The sequence below is a fragment of the Aplysia californica genome, unplaced genomic scaffold (genome assembly GCF_000002075.1).
Source record: "Aplysia californica isolate F4 #8 unplaced genomic scaffold, AplCal3.0 scaffold00441, whole genome shotgun sequence".
Taxonomy (NCBI): domain Eukaryota; kingdom Metazoa; phylum Mollusca; class Gastropoda; order Aplysiida; family Aplysiidae; genus Aplysia; species Aplysia californica.
In genome coordinates, this window is record NW_004797711.1 from 256,612 (window position 1) to 269,148 (window position 12,537).

The following is a 12,537-nucleotide window of genomic DNA, read 5'->3' on the forward strand; positions in this document are numbered from 1 at the left end:
TTTTTTTTTTTTTTGTGGGTTTTTTTGGGCACTCGTGTACAATTGAGGTCCCGTTTGCACTTAGTGCCCCTGCAGGGCCGACATCATACTACATGGAGTGCTATTTAGATCTAAACTTGTATCCGCCGCGTATACACTTTTGGGTGTCGGGGGAAGAAAGAGGCGTCTCTCTGTCGCCAGCCAGAGAGCTTGGGTCAGGGGGATCCCAGGCTCAGGGGGGCTGGTGGCAGAGAGGCGTCTCTTTCTTCCCGTGACACACAAAAAGGTATAAGTACAAGCGGTGGATCAAAGTAAAAAGTAAAGCAACACATTTATTATTTAGACCAAATAAGGGCCGAAGATTAGAAAGCTCATTCTGCAAGACCCAGACCAGTCCATCCACGTTACTTTCTGTCTTCCCCTGGCTCTTCCTTCAAGCACTTCTTTCACAATGGTCAGGTGTCGTTCTAAGTGACCAAAGTAATCTATTTTATAATGATCTACTGCCACAAGTAAAAGAAAAAAAAAAGATCACGCAACTCCAAATCTGAGCAGCTCTGGTAGAAGATAAGGGGGGAAAATGACAATTTTCTGAAAAATTAGGGTTTCCGTTTTAGAGTCTGACGCCAACGATATAGCATAATAATAGATCTATATAATTTTATGTGAGGCAGCGTGGTGAAATCAGGTGCACGTCAAAATAACGAAATTGGACAAACAGGCATTTCCCCGCCAGTTTGGAAATTTTTATTTAATTTATACTGTTTGGCTTAACCTCTTTTAGGTCCACCTCACTTCCTTCAATCGCAAATATCTTGAGTTCTATTCAAGATAGATGGCTATTTATTTCATTGGAAACAAGGCAAATTAATCAGCTTTCTGATGATACCACTACTAGCTCCACATGCCCAAAAATTGACGAACGCCTGATTCAGGCGCGTTGTGACACATGGATTCAGCGCCCTAGATCTATCATGAAAAGTTGTTTTTTTTCTTTCTGAGAAGCAGAACCTCTGATTTTACAGTCCGCCTCCGCTAAGCCAAAAAGGTGGACAGACTGAAAATCTACCCAAAGAACCAAAGTTGAGGGTGAAAAAAAAAACACAAAAAAACTCAGGCTAAACTTTTTCATAATCCACAGAGAAAATCATCGTGCTAAGTAACGGCAGTGGGTGGTTGGCGGGTGCTCTCGTGTGGTTTGCTCCTTTGCTTTTAAACATGTATCGTCTTTCTCTCTCCTTCTTCTTTTATGTAGGCCTACATGTATTTTGCTCTCTTGTAACATCTCTAATCCTCGGTACGTATCTGTCCCCGTGGTTTTACTATGCACCCCGCATCATTGAGCAAAGTTTGATCATTTTTTACATAATTTTTTAAATATTTTCCTTTATCATTCTTTGTTAAAATTAACAGAACCGCATAATTTCACTTTTTTGGGCTCAGTTTGCATAATTTCCGAATTTTTCTTGCATAAAACGACGGGGACAGATTATATTATGACTCATTATGAATTTTGCCTCAAGTGCTGTAATACTAGCTCAAAACTAAATCTAAACAAGTAACAGTTCCTCTGTTCCAAGCCCCCGAGAAATAAAACAGTATTTGTACATACTTTTATAAGGTGTTTTTACGCCACCATCGATAGAATTAAGACCATTTAGGAGTGAGGCGGGCTTCTGCCTTGCCTGTCGGACCCAAACCGGCCTGAGAGGAGGATTCAGTCTCCAAGCAGAAAGACGGAGATACTCGATCAAACTGTCTCCACATTTGGAAATTCTTCATGCGACCGCGAAACTGCCAAACCTCTCTGCCGTCATTTTAAACAAAAATAGAGTATGTGCAGTTTTACAATTTTACAATTTTACAGGAGAGCCATAAAAACTGAATATTATTACTTACCAACAACACAAAATCTTTGCAAATGTCCCGAGTCAAAATTCTTTTAAGAATACAATTTTGGTAACTTCTTTTTTATTATAATCTTTAAAGATTTAAAGTAAAGCAAAATTTTTTTTATCGGTAACACCATTCAATGTTTTGGCTCCCGGTTAAAATTGTTTTAAAAAACCCTGCACGTACTGTATTTTTACAAATGACGGCAGCACTACTACATCACTGGCTCTGCGTCGGTAAACAACATTTGGGATGCATCGCGGTGAAATCAGGTGCTCGTCAAAATGAATAAAAGAAAACGGCATTTTTCTTGCCGTTAGGCAATTTTTTGTGAATTTTCAATTTTTATGTTTTAGCTCAACACTTTTTATGTCGATTAAAAATACATGTAATAAAAAACACACTGCTGTTTGGCTTTTACGGAAAAACGTTGATTAAATGTACACAAAATATGAATTTACAGTTTACAGGGATTCTCAAGCTTAAGAAGTTCCCAAACTTTGGCAGCCATTTTCTCTCTAATTTCACCTCTGACACCATGTGACCCCCATCTCCTTGAATCGAAAGTATCTCGACTTCTATTGAAGATAGATGGATAGTATTTCCATCAAAAGCAAGACAAATTAACAAGTTTTAAGATGGTACCAATAACTCCATATGCCCCAAAATTGACTAGCGCCTGATTGCACCGTGTCGTGACACATTTGTTGGTCGAGGGAGGGCTTGTTGTACGAAGTTGGACAGTCAATAGAGACGCCCTTGCAAAACAAACTTGTGGGAGCGCTCACGCAAGCTGTGGGGCGGAAAGGGGAAGGTATTTATGGTCTCTAAGGGAATCAAGAGAGCTAACAGCTCTACTGTGCCAAGGCAGATCGATGTATCTGCAAAAATTAATAATTTCTGTATAATCTTCGTTTGAATGGACGCAGCTATACCCATTCTGCACCTTGTGTCAAAGGCAGGAAGACGCATCTGCTCCACAAATAGGATACATGTACATGTATTTCACTATGGCAAAACAGACGCAACTGAAGGACCACGCCCATATTTCCAATGGCAGCGTGACGTAACTCAAAAACGTGCAGATACGTCGCTCTGCCACGGCACGGCAGCGCTAGCATCACTTGCGACAGTGCGCAAGATACAGACAGCGACCGGGAATTTCCATAAAATATTACGTGTATTATCAAAGATAGTACATAAAAAGATGGGCCACTCAGCCAAAAAAGTGTCCGCAGGAAGTATGCTCTTTGCTTCAGATGGCGCAGCAGTCTGTTTAGAAGCTCTCTTTCGTTTTTCCAGAAGAAGAATAGGAATAGCACCTCCTTGCGTGCACAGATCGACTGCTGTTCATCAGCAGTTCGGGTTCGTTCAGTGCGAAGTTTTAGGTTTTTAAAATTTTAATGACATCTCGCCTTTCATTCTAAAGTCAAATTAAACGAAGAAAACAATCACCCTTTCCTCCGGAAGAGGTTTTTTGTCAGCGTAACCATTTTAAAAAAGCGTTCTTCCGAAATTCATTCAAAAACATGCTAGTTTCACTTTGATTTTTTAAAACTCAAGTAGGATAACTCTGTTCGCAAAAGGTGCGATTTTGAGAAGAGGGCGCCACCGAATTTTGAGGACACTTTTTTAATTGGCTCGAAGAGAGAAGTGGCCCCTCTTGTTATGTAGACTCTTTGGTTCGACCCTGCTTGTTACGGCCAGTCTGGGCTGAGAGGGATCAATGGTCATGCATAACATTACAACAAGGTAGTCCACACCTCTCTTTGAGACAATTAAAAAAGAGTCCTCAAAATTCGGTGGCGTCCTCTTCGCAAATGCGCACCCTTTGCGAACAGAGTTACCCTACTTGTGTGAAAAAAATAAAAGTGAAACTGACAAGTTTTTGAATAAAAAAGAATTTAAATTTCAAAAGAACGCTTTTTAAAATTGGTTACGCTGACAAAAAAATCTCCGGAAGAGGCGACTGTTTTCTTTGTTTAATTTGACTTTAGAATGAGAGGCGAGAGGTCATTAAATATTTTTTGTAAAACAACTTAAACTCCGCATTGAACGAACCCGAACAGCTGATGAACAGCAGTCGATCTGCGCACACAAGGAGAGGTGCTACTATATTCCTATTCTTCTTGGAGAAACAACGAAAGAGAGCTTCAAAACAGACTGCAGCGCCATCTGAAGCAATGAGCGGACTTCCGGCAGACACTTTTTTGGCTGAGTGGACCATCTTGTTATGTACTATCTTTGGTTCGATCAAAGATAAACAAGATGGTTCACTCAGCCAAAAAAAGTGTTCGCCGGAAGTCCGCTCTTTGCGCCACCGAATTTTGAGGACACATTTTTAGTTGGCTCAAAGAGAGGAGAGGACCCTCTTGTTATCATGTAGTATGCAGACTCTTTGGTTCGAGTCTGGACTGGGATGAAACTGGGGTCTTCCACGTGTGACCGAGAAGCCCCTATCCTTACACCACAGAAGTGCTCTCATTCCACTCATGTAGTCATGTAGCCTACATACAACGATACACAATTCCCTTACACTACTGCTTACACAAGCCTTCAAGATCAAGTAAAGAGAAGTATATCAACACAATGATGGTCTTTTAGTGCAGGGAAAAAGTAAGACAGACAGAAAGAAACAACAGAGAGGAAGTAAAGAAATAGGACCTACCCCCAGCGGCGCACTCCAACTCCAACCACCCACCCTAACATTTCTGAAGTATTTTCCTTTCTACATTTTTAGCTGTCCCTGTCGTTTTATGCAAGTAACATTGTGAAATTATGCAAACTGAGCCCAAAATTGTGAAATTACACTTACACAAGATCAAGCAAAGAGAAGCATATATCTACATAAATAATGATCTGTCCCCTGGGTTTTATGCACCCCGCATAATTTAGCAAAATTTGATCATTTTTGGGATAATTTCTGATTATTTCCATTTATCATTCTTTGTTGAAATTAACAGAATCGCGTAATTTCACACTTTTGGGCTCAGTTTGCGTCATAATTTTTTTTGCATAAAACCACGGGGACAGAATGATGGTCATTTAGTGCTGGGGAAAAGTAAGAAGACAGAAACATCAGAGGGAAAAGTACAGACGTAGGGAAGTAGGACCTATCATAATATATATCAATGGCACTACATGTAGGCTACCACGTACTCACACACAAGGGTACCCACATTCACATAGTGTGTCTATGGGGATAATGAGCCGTCTCTGTGAACTGTTGTGAATGCAACCAACTTGTGGTTTGTGTGCTTATATGAGTCAATATGACCTGCTTATGCAGTTGCGAGCGCTGTAAAATTCTTACTATACTAACAACCAGTCTCTCTTCCCCCCCCCCCCCCCTTCTCTCTCTCTCTCTCCTTGTTTGTTTAGTACAGGGTTTTACGGCGCTCGCAACCCCCCCCCCTCTCTCTCTCTCTCTCACATCAAGCACGCGCGTGAAGCATAATCAGACACGTAAAGATCATTCTGTAAGATAGGAGAAAGTTTATTGACCCACGAGGGACATGTGGCGAGGATGTCACAGAACATCAGCAGACATGTACATAGATATTCAGCACAGACATGCCATTATAATGCTACATGTACAAAGATATTCAGCACAGACATGCCATTATAATGCTACATGTACAAAGATTCAGTACAGACATGCCATAAATAATGCTACATATACAAAGACTCAGCACAGACATGCCATAATGCTACATATGTACACTGTTCATTACAATCATTTCTTGCTAGAGGTCCACGACACGTAAGTTTCCCTGTGGAAGTTTGATTTCTTGAAAAAGTTACTAAAACAGAGCGATGTAAGTACAGTCAAAGACCTGAGTTCTTACTGCACCAGGGGGAATAACTTTTTTAATGACATTTGGATTTTTTAATGGAGAAAAGTGTCGCATGATGAATGCTCGCCGCAGTACGAAGGATCACCCACTGACACTGTTTACCAAAGAGGTTATATAATTACATGTTTGTGTATACCAGGCCTGGAGGTGTCATCTCTGTCTCAAAGGTCGAAGTGCTGTTGCTTTCGGTCCTTGGCAATGACAATTGTAGGCCTAGATAATAACACGGGAGCTTTTTTGTTTCGGTAACAATAATTATATCAGTCATCAATGAATGGGATCTGGCTCACAGTTTACAAAAGATACTTGGATTACTTGGATCCAGAGCTACAGTCATAGCAGCTGGCACACGTCCACAGGTGACCCACTGGAAACGAGTTGGTTATCAAGATATTCGCAGAATTACATTTTGTATCTGAACATCGGAAGACCTTTTCAAAATTACAAGGTTCACAAAAAAGAAGATGTACAGTATAATAATGATATAACTAGTGAAGCTTGAACCCTACAATTTTATATCTTTGAGGCAGGATTTCATTTTGCGGGAGATATGTCATTTTCAAACAACACGTCCAATTCCCAGCTGTACTCCTGTAGTGACGATGTTATTGACTGCAACAATAAAGACTTGGAAAAGATGTCATCCCTGAAACCCGGGACAGGCTACACTCAACGGGAACTTCTTGTTTTGGGTAACAATAATTCGGGAAACAATAATTATATCAATTATCAATGACTGGGAACTTGCTCACAATTTACAAAATATACATGTACTTGGATTACTTGGATCCAGAGCTATAATCATAGCAGGAAGAACATGTCCATAGCTGCACATCTCTCCTTTTCAGCGTCCACCCCAGGGACTTTTGAATGGTGGGATGGAAGAGAATGTGGAATAAAATGCCACTTGGTGGTATCACAAAAGCATTGTTTCATTGACAACGCATTATGTTCATGTAAACGAATAAACAAAGTACATTCTGTTCATGTAAAATGAAATGTAAATATAATATGTTAATATGCTTTCGAAAAGACTTGGAAAAGATGTCTTCCCTGAAACCCGGGACAGGCTACACTCAACGGGAACTTCTTGTTTCGGGAAACAATAATTATATCAATCATCAATGACTGGGAACTTGCTCACAGTTTACCAAATATACTTGGATTACTTGGACCCAGGAAAAAAGAAAAGGCCTCACAAAAGACCTAGTGTTTCAGGAGAGCCCCCTCAGTGAGATTATACCCTTACTAGAGAAGAGTGTTCATGAGATTGCCAAGCATTTAAAAGTCGCAGAATGGCAGAGGAAACAGTACCAATCACTGAAACTCACTTTGGCCTGGGGTCATGCTAGTCCACCCTGTCGTCCACTGATGCTGTAATGTCTTGTCCAGCCTCACCCACAGATTTGAGCCAAGAGAAAGTCTTTGATGACTCCTATGGTGACAGCAGCCTTTGGAATGACATGAAATGGTATAGGTTTAACGCCCCTATCAACACTATAAGGTTATTTAAGGGGCGGGACCTCCTAGTTTAACGTCCGTCTCCGATAGGACCGAGCCGAGTGGGAAGTTCGTGTAAAGTGCTTTTCCCAAGGACACGTCGGACCAAACTGAGGCTCGAACCCCCGAACTCGCAATCTCACGATTACGATGAAGTGCCGTGGAAGAATTATGCTGTTGCTTTCGGTCCTTGGCAATGACAATTGTAGGCCTAGAAAATAACACGGGAGCTTCTTTGTTTCGGTAACAATAATTATATCAGTCATCAATGAATGGGATCTGGCTCACAGTTTACAAAAGATACTTGGATTACTTAGATCCAGAGCTACAGTCATAGCAGCTGGCACACGTCCACAGGTGACCCACTGGAAACGAGTTGGTTATCAAGATATTCGCAGAATTACATTTTGTATCTGAACATCGGAAGACCTTTTCAAAATTACAAGGTTCACAAAAAAGAAGATGTACAGTATAATAATGATATACCCTGTGAAGCTTGAACTCTACAATTTTATATCTTTGAGGCAGGATTTCATTTTGCGGGAGGTATGTCATTTTCAAATCATACGTCCAATCCCCAGCTGTACTCCTGTAGTGACGATGTTATTGACTGCAACAATAAAGACTTGGAAAAGATGTCATCCCTGAAACTAGGAACAGGCTACACTCAACGGGAGCTTCTTGTTTCGGGAAACAATAATTATATCAATTATCAATGACTGGGAACTTGCTCACAATTTACAAAATATATATGTACTTGGATTACTTGGATCCAGAGCATAGCAGGAGGAACATGTCCATAGCTGCACATCTCTCCTTTTCAGCGTCCACCCCAGGGACTTTTGAAGGGTGGGATAGAAGAGAATGTGGAATAAAATGCCACTTGGTGGTATCACAAAAGCATTGTTTCATTGACAACGCATTATGTTCATGTAAATGAACAAACAAAGTACATTCTGTTCATGTAAAATGAAATGTAAATATAATATGTTAATATACTTATTTCAGTTTTATTCACTTTTTCAGAATCTCCTCAGAAGCTCACTTTTAGTTACGTCCATCACCAGCAACAGACAGTATTGTTTGGTGGAGGAGAAAAAAAATGAACAAGTCCTTCAGTAACACCAACAAATGCTCAATTCTTGCAGTGGACATAAACTTCACTGAGAAAAATATGCAACGGCAATTGCCCTCCTCACTTCATCATTAGATGTAAGTGAGGTTAATGCACATTTTGCCACTTTGTTTTTTTTTTTACGAATGCCTGCACTTTCACAAAATCTTTAAATTATTGGTAAGATAAAGTAATAAAATATAATGATTTGCCAGTACTGATATAATTTTATGCACGCAAGTATAGAGACAATTCCTAACACGTACACGTAGTGAAATAAACGTGGTCCAAATTTTACGGCACAATACACGCACCAGTTAGTAAAAAAAAAAGTGAAAAATACACGAACAGTATAAGAACCCCCCCCCCCTCCCAACCATAATATGCACCTAATTATAATCTTTAGAGCATGATCTCTCTGATGACTCCTTCCTTTCGTTGGCGACAAAAACAAACTACACTTGAAATCACTTTGAAAAATAAGACCTTTGGTCTTGGCAACCTCCAATGACAGCAGTACATTTTGTAGGCACACCAAGTTGAGACAGGGGCAGGAAGGGGGGTTGGGGGGGGGGGTAAGAATCAACACTCCTGCCCCCCCCCCCCCCCAAACCTTCCACATAGAGACCAATCACGTGATCACTCGCTGCCTTAAGGCATGTTTGGTACAAACTGACTTCCCTTGTTCAGCACTGCTTGATGTCGTATCATGAGGCTGGCAGGTGGAAACAATATATCAGTTCAGTTAGCCAAAACAGAAAGCTTTCATCCTGGGTGCACCAACTATATTTGTCTGGGGAAACGTTTCACAGCGCTCACACAACTGCATAAGGCCATGTGAGTTTTTAGCTTAGTATGGCGGGGTTTTACAGCGCTTGCAACTGCACAAGGTCATATGAGCGCTCGAAACACCAGTTAGTTTTATTCGCAGTTCTCTGTACAGCTGGGTACGGGTAATTGGATCTTAAAACGTTTAAGAGTGTGAGTGCGTGGGACACAAGCTGGTTGTATTCACATTACTATTCACAGCGTGGTTAAGTTTTACTTGGCTAGTCAAAAGATGCACCCAGGATAAAGTGATCTGTCATAACAACAGGCAATGCAGGCACATATTTTCCCTTCACTCACAAACCTCTGTTTGTACATCAGAGAACTATGTGCTCTGCCTGCCCTGTCTCTTCGCCTCCATCAATCATGAATGAGAACAACGCAGTTTCCAGAAATCAAGGAACCCGGCCGCACAAAGAACGGGAACACTTATCAACACAAGTGCTCACGAGGCAATGCTAGCGGGTCCACTTGCAAATTTCTTCAAAGATAATACAAGTGCAGCAATCCTTAACTTGATTCTTCTAAACGTATTCATGAGCCCTTACTTTCCTTATTTTAACAGTGGTGAGATGGAGGAATGTGCAGCAAAAATGGTTGTTTTTAAAAAAAAGTTTAGTATGGGGTTCTACGGCGCTCGTAACTGTATGAGTTTTGAACTACAAATAAGTTACTACTCTGTAAATGACTTGATAGGCCTATATCTGCTGTAAAAAAAAAAAGATAAGAAAAGAAACTAACAGACGTACCTATGTCCACTGCATTTACGCACTACCTTCAATGAAAATGTAACAAGTTTTCAGCATTTGTTGGTGCTACCTCCACAACTTGTCTGTTCCCAACTGCAGAAGGAACTGTTAGAAAAAATATCATGAAGTAGTGTCTAGCAGAATGGGAGTTTACAGAATGTCTTCCTGCATTTTCATCACTTGTTTGATTTGTTTTTTTGTTGTCTGTATCTTCCAAACAGTGACCACCAGCGACCAGAGAGTGTCTACCACCAGCGACCTGAGAGTGTCTACCACCAGCGACCAGAGAGTGTCTACCACCAGCGACCAGAGTCTACCACCTCCGGTGCTGCATGTGTCACCGACACGGGACCCCATGGACCACTGCCATGCCCTCCGTCCGACAAGTACAAGGCTCCAAGATTGTACCTCTCGAGGTCTTTTACTCAGAGAAAGACCAGGAGCTACATTTGCCTAGCTTTTCAAAGTGCAGCCATGAAAGCTCTGCTTCAGACCTATCCGCAGTGCCTTATAAACTAACTGTACTTACAAAGTGAACAACTATTTGTATCCACCGTTAACAATCAAGTGTGAGGATGGGGAGGGACATGAGATGTCTGTCTTCCATGCATTCTTGGCAAAGGAAGATGGGTACATGGTGGAAGAAGGTCTCCAGGTCTTTGCCCCCACCAATGTAACAAGGAAGAAACTGCTTGTTTCATTGTGGGCAAAGATGTGGCCAAGATTGCTGCCTTCAACACAGTCCTCCCACTTCCACATAGCACAGGCTGTAGAGCGTTTATTGTGTGGGGAACTTGGAAGGGGGACCTCGGCTGTTGAGCACTGAAAGATATACAGAACATAAAACATGCGTTTCAGATTTCGCATGCACGCAAACATTCAAACGACGTATGCAGTGTCTATCTGTGGGATGAAGAACTGAAAGAAAGAGGGGATTATCATAAAACTTTCTTAAAGCTTCAAAGGGGAAAAGATTAAATTAATAGTTTAGGTAAAGATGATTTTTTTACTTTGCACTCAAATCTCCCTTTCAAAGAGAAATGATGAAGAATAACTGTTTCAACTGTATTTACATGGACTCCACACACTCCACAACACAATAGAAATATTTGTTAATAGGCCTATCTGTTGTTGTTGTTGTTGTTGCTGATGCATCAAGCCAAGAGGTTCCTGTTGCATTTGCTATTTGCAACAAGGAAGACAGTCATGTATTAGAAACTTTTCTTCGTGCTGTAAAAGAAGCGAATAACAATACTGATTTTTACACAAAATGTTTTATGAGTGATTTAGCACCTTCATTTTATAATGCCTGGTGTGCAGTGTTTCCAAAGCCTGATAAAAGACTATATTGCAAGTGGCATGTAGACAGAGCTTGGAGGGAAAAAAGACAAGAGCTTGTGCCGAAAGAAATGCAAGACGAGGTCCATAAAATGCTGTGCCTGTTGAGAGATGAAGTGGAGGAACAAAAATTTGGCAAACTCACAGGAGCATTTGAAGAGTATGGAGTTCAGAAGTTCCCTTTGTTCATCGTTTATTTCCAAAAGTGAATATGTCAAGGAAGACAAGGTTATCTATTGGGCTGCATGTTATTGCATAGGCGCACAATCAAATACAAACTTGCATGTGGAGGCGTTTCATCGTAATCTCAAAATTAACTACGTGAACAGGAAACAAAACAAACGTGTTGATGAGCTACTACACGTGCTGCTAAAGGTGACAAGAGATGTATTTTTTTAGCAGTTGCGTAAAGAGACACTTGGGAAAGTGACAACAAGCAAGCAGCGTGATATTCTGAGTTGTTGTTTTCTCCGCTTCCGCCTTCGGCCTCTACTCTAGCCGCTAAGCAGAAGCCTTGCCTAGTTTCTCTTTCACTTCTCACTGTGAGGAAGGACACAGAGAGGCGGCAGAATGTTCAAGGGAGCAAACTCGCTTCATGGCAGAAATTTCAACTGAAGTTGAAAGATTTTGAGAGCGAACACAGACGTTCTTTTGTCGTTAAAAATTCTAGGAAATCAGCGACGAACAATTAATCCAGAAAGCGTCCAATCGACCAGACCAAATTTGAGCTCGCGAGAGGGAAGTTGGAGTGTGCCCACTATGGCACCAAGCGACTTACAGCATCGAAAGGCACAGAATTTCGGGTGTAGAACAACACAGGATATTATACACCTGAACTTCGGGTGTAGAACAACACAGGATATTATACACCTGAACTTCGGGTGTATAATAACGCGTCCATTCGTTTTTATGCTCTATCTGTAAAGACTCTATGAGTCTTCACCGACGTCAAAGAGACGTTTTCGTCGATAGGTTGGACATTGTCCTGTAAACATTGCCAACGTCAAAGGAGCATTCAGACTGGATCTTCTTTTTAAAGGCTCTCACGTGTCCTTAACTCAGTTACTCGATATAATTTTTTACTGGACAATTGACTTGCGTCAAAATTACATTGTTGAAGATGGTGTAACCGGAAAAACTCTGATAGACTGGCAAAACTTCGTAAGAGACATTTGTGCTCAGTAACTCATTGACCACCCACTGCAACTTGGTGGCCCCAACAATATTGTAGAAATTTATGAATTCAAGCTTACTAGTTAACATTAATCTCCTTGTATCT

General features: G+C 41.0%; 1 protein-coding gene and 1 long non-coding RNA gene across 2 annotated transcripts in view; one reads left to right on the plus strand and one right to left on the minus strand.

Moving 5' to 3' along the window:
- Nucleotides 1–12,537, plus strand: part of LOC101849949 (alpha-tubulin N-acetyltransferase 1) — a gene marked incomplete in the record, with an annotated part of 361,461 nt that overhangs the window by 192,233 nt on the left and 156,691 nt on the right.
- LOC101851432 overlaps nt 5,348–12,537 on the minus strand; it is a 16,480-nt gene continuing 9,290 nt past the window's right edge. Inside the window, exon 2 of the long non-coding RNA XR_220779.3 lies at nt 5,348–7,180. This is a non-coding gene — a long non-coding RNA (uncharacterized LOC101851432). The remainder of the gene's footprint in view (nt 7,181–12,537) is intronic.